General features: G+C 31.3%; 1 long non-coding RNA gene across 3 annotated transcripts; it reads right to left on the reverse strand.

Moving 5' to 3' along the window:
- Positions 1 to 776: 776 nt before the first annotated feature.
- LOC107785019 (uncharacterized) lies at positions 777 to 4601 on the reverse strand. Of its 3 annotated transcripts, none has more exons than XR_012705108.1 (3): positions 4522 to 4601; positions 3919 to 3957; positions 777 to 2652 (listed from the first exon to the last, which is right to left on the reverse strand). It is a non-coding gene; the product is annotated as an uncharacterized LOC107785019 (long non-coding RNA). The 3 variants fall into 3 exon arrangements; XR_001647798.2 differs by having other exon boundaries at positions 4422 to 4580; XR_001647797.2 differs by having other exon boundaries at positions 777 to 3957; positions 4422 to 4601.
- Between the last annotated feature and the right edge of the window lie 318 nt (positions 4602 to 4919).

A 4919-nucleotide genomic window follows, 5' to 3' on the forward strand; every position in this document is an offset into this window, starting at 1 on the left:
AATTTTAAAAATGACTTTATTTTAAACAAAAAAAAGTAGTTTACCTTTTATACTTATCAGCGTATGTGTATTTCGGCTAATTTTATGGAATACTTATTCTCTCTAAATAGCGCATAATCAAATAATTCTGTCCATTAAATTTCGAACATATAAGAATTACCTAGTGCTTCTACTATGTTCAGTATCAATAATAATGTATACAGTTTCTAACAACGTTTTGACAGACTTATTAAATTTCCTTTGATGCATTCCGTCTCAAGCATGATTTAAGAATTGTTTTTTTTTTTTTTTTTTTTTTTAACTTAAAAAAATAAAGACCACATATTAGTTTTACATGGCAAATAAATGAACAGTGGCTTAACAACATTATATACAAATTAGCAGTAAACGTAATTAATTATTAAATAATTAGATAAATGATGAGACATTCATTAATTAGAACACATAGAAGAAAGAAAGGGATTCAGTTGGTCCCCACCTAGGACAGCAAATGAACAAAAGGGCCAACACACAAAGTGCACAAGGACATAACAATCAAAATGTCATTACTCAAATTTCATCTTAGATAGTGATGCCGCCCAACACTATTGCTTGGCAAGCCAACACTGATTATATAGTAAACCCTCACTCATGTGGTTAGTACACGATAACTTCTATTTAGACTAGATAAGTTTTGGCCCGTGCTCCAATCTTGTAAAAGCGAACGGTAATTTAATATTACTATCTTTGTCGTAACATGCAATTGCAGAATGAAGAGATTGAAACATCTAAATAAGTAATATCAAACCAGATATATATAGCATAGCCAACTAACTGTTTCATATTTACATGCATTTATGGACAATATTTCCGTTGTACAAAGGTTAATAAAACATCTGCTACAGGGTTGCAGAACAATGCATAAAATGACACATTCTTTATATCCTTTACACTAATCTATTTACATATGTACTATTTACATATTAACAATATGTAATGCAACTAAACTACAATGCTGCAATTAGTCTCCAAGTTTTGCAGGATATGACAATAATATTAGCACTTGTAGAAATCATTTCTTCGCATTAGCCCAACTCAATTCTTGTCACATAATGTAGCCAGGGTGGGGAACTTGCAGCAAACAACAAATATAGAATTTGGTAAAGTTGAGAAGAAAAGCGTCGTGTTATGCAGTAAAATTACCATGTAAGTCAAAATTTGCAAAAGGTAAGAAATGAAAATAAAATGTCAAAAGCTAATCAAATAACTTACCGGTGATGTGTGGCTTTGGCCGGTTAAGTAAAGATTAGAAAAATAGTGTGGAAGATAAAAGATTGATCGCGTTTCAAGTATTCGCCTTACAGCCTTAGTTTGGTCAGCAACAGCTTAAAATATTACATCTTAATAAGTCATATATTTTCTTTGATCAGTTAAAAAGTTGCATGTTCTGGAGGATACCTAAAAGAAATCGAGAGCAGAGATCTCTAATAAAGAGGATGCCCATATGATAATCTAGATTAGTGTGTAGGATCCAGTAAAAATTACAATATCAGTTTAGCATAGTTTCTTCCAAGTTAGAAAAGAAAGAAAAGATGGGAGGGACTCTGGACAAGAAATTTCTCATCAAGCAACTTCATAGAGGATAGCGAACTGGAAGTAAAATTTATTATTCTCTGAAAATTGTTCATTCAATGATTATACATCGGCATATTTTTATCTATAATTAATATTCGCAGAATCAGTACACTACTCAATGAATAAATTGATTAATAAAGTTTTAATAATAAAATAATAAAAAATAATAGTAGTACAATATTCACTTTACTTAAAGTGTAAGAAAGTTACTTTACGAAAAGTTTAGTCATTTACCGTTTAGTATAAGTATCGATTCGTTTCATGCAAATGATTAAGCATTTGACAGTCTGGCCATAATATCATACCAAACTCTCCAAAGCTTGCACCTTATTCTCTTCAAGTCATAACATCATACCAAACTCTCTAAAGCTTGCACCTTATTCTCTTCAAGTCAACTACTGTTAAACTCAAGAAAAATTGACCTTAACATAATGTAAGTAATTGAAGATCCAAAGAATACTAAAGACTAAAGTTTGGGGCAAGGGGCGAAAAGAAGACATGGGAAATAATTTTTTTAAAAAAAGAGTGCTAACACCTATTTGTTTTTTTTATAACCAAGTATATGATAAAAAATAAAATATTTTTTTTGCAGTTATAGCAAAAATACTCTATTAAAAATGAGTAACTTCATTATAGTTTCTCCTATACCCCATTTTGAAAAATGCAGATAAATTGAAGATCTAGTCGAGATATTCAAGATGAGTTTATGGTAGCATGAATCATCAAATAATGAAACTCCTAGGTTTTTAGTCATTTGGTTCGTGGTCCTATGAATCCTTTTGAAAGAAAGTTATATGCACGGTTAAGCTGAAAAAGCTATTCTCTATCCTAGATTAGGATGTACATAATCATGTCTCAGTCTAACTCGACGCTAAGCACAATGTATCATATTTTCATGCAAGTTGTCTGCTCTGGCTAATAATATGACATATACTGGTTCCAAATGCACATATCATCAAAATACCTAACTTCTTGATCTGTCATCCACGAACTGCTGATTCCTAACGGTTGCGCAGTCACTTTGATGTTCTTGTCCACCTTTAATATAAGACATAATCGTAGATTCTAACTTAAAGACCCTTCTTTGTCCTTGTACAGATTTAACATGAAAAAACTTTTATTCAGCTAAAAAACTGCCAAACAGACTTAAAAACATACAAGGATATTATTGATACGGCTAGAACTGTCAAAACAACTCTCACATTATCACTGAAATTAAATTTACAAACACAAATCAAAAAGAGAATTTTGAAACTCTAATTCTCCCCTCTCCTCCAAGACAATTACTTTCCTCGTAAAGGAGTATGACATACTTTAGTAAACAAGAAATAAATCAGCTTGGTGTGACCTTATTTTCTCGATTTTAGAAGAGTGCTCTAAACCAACAAGATTGTTTATCAAACCAAATAGACAGAACTTCTATGCATGTATTCATCTATTTTGGAATAGGATGAGTCTATTTCAAAATTTCACAAAGCCCTCAATTCTTAAGTACCTCATGCCTTTATCTATTGGTTCTATATGGTCTTTAAGACAATGCTTTTAGATTTTGGTGGGTTTACCTCACGCCTCAATTCTTAACCACCTTGTGCCAATTTTCATTAAGCTAACATGTTGCAACTTCTTATATGGGGGTATTCTATTTATGGGCGTAGAATATACTAATTGATGCTGGAGTCGTAGGTTTGACTTACGGTGCATTTCTATCAATGTTTCCATCTTTAGAACAACTTTTGAAACTTCAACTTGTGGAGAATTTATGTTATACTTCAGATAGAGTTGTATAAGCAATCACCACATCAGAAGAACCCTAAAAGTTTCTAGATTCAGTTAGGTCTAAGTTAGCGTAGGGAGAGGCAGATTTCCAAAGTAATTCGGAACAGATCGTGCATCCTTTAGTACTGATCCTTTAAAGTAGTAATTTGGTGGAAACCAAAGATCTTGAGAATCTAATAAATATACAGAAAGAAATATTGCAACATAAGTAAGAATCATTCAATACATATAACCGCACTTCTACATTATAAAAATAAATTCAATTAAATGACCATCTTTCTCAAAATAGAGTTAAAGAAAAACCCTGTTAGTCATTTTCAGCCCTGAATATTTTTTTAAAGATCGAGACTTAAAAAGATACTAAACTCAAATTTTAATTTACCTGTTTAATATTGATAAATATGGACATACAATATGTAAAATACAAACTGAATTCCATTGGCATATATCACATACAAAATGACTTAGATGAACATACAATTTACTGTATAACTACATAATCAAACTTTGAACAGAATATATTAGTACCTTCTAATTGATAGTGCATCCCATTACGATTAAGAATACCTGAAAGGAATAACGAACAAATCCTTTATATAAGCAATAAATAAAGCAAAAGAAAGAGAAAAGAACAGCATGCGGACAGAACAATAACACAATCTGTTGAATTTTTACAAAAAGGGCCTAATTTGTTCTAATGCACCACCAAATTCAAGTGTCAGTACTTCCACAAAGTTTAGTACAAGATGAATAAATTTATGCACAAAGAATAGAGAAACACATAAATTCCCCAATAAGAAACAAATTTTGAAAAATAAGGGACCATACGATGATATCAAACAGCAAAAGAAGAATTATATTCGACATTCTGGAGACTTTTTTAGCTGATGACAAATTAAACAAATTACAAACTTGAGAAGAATTTGAAGGCCGAAGAATACTGAAAAGGGTTAGGCAGAATTTCAGCCATGAAATTGAAAATCTAAGGAAAACTGGAAAAACATTTGGGCAAAAATTAAAAGAAAACATACCCAAATTAGATAGACCCAATTTTGCAATGATAAAGAGAAGTGAAAGGATAGTATAAACTAATAAAGATTGTCGACATAAAAGAAAAGCGTATTCTTGCACCTATTTTTTTGGAATGAGATTGAAAGATGATTCTAGAGTGTGTTGAGTGTGTTGACAGCCGTCTGTTTCCAATGCACTCTTTTAGGCACCCATAAAAGTAGCAATTTTAATGAAAATATAAAATTACTCTTTTACCCTTGGTCGACCACTTTGCCTCTTCTCTGTAATAGAAATTTAAGAAATTTATAGTTTTCAAAAACTAAAGCATATTTAGGTGAAAGAAACAAATGCAAATCTCAATTATGAAGAAAAGCCAAAATATCATAATTCTACTAATATGTGTACCAAGACCTGGTGTCACAAGTATGTGGGCAATCTAGTAGAATATACAAAGCCATACTATCCTACTGTCTGGAAAAGAAATAGACAGGAACATAAGACAAAAGAGAGACTCCAGC

This window comes from Nicotiana tabacum, chromosome 22 (genome assembly GCF_000715075.1).
Source record: "Nicotiana tabacum cultivar K326 chromosome 22, ASM71507v2, whole genome shotgun sequence".
Lineage (NCBI taxonomy): Eukaryota > Viridiplantae > Streptophyta > Magnoliopsida > Solanales > Solanaceae > Nicotiana > Nicotiana tabacum.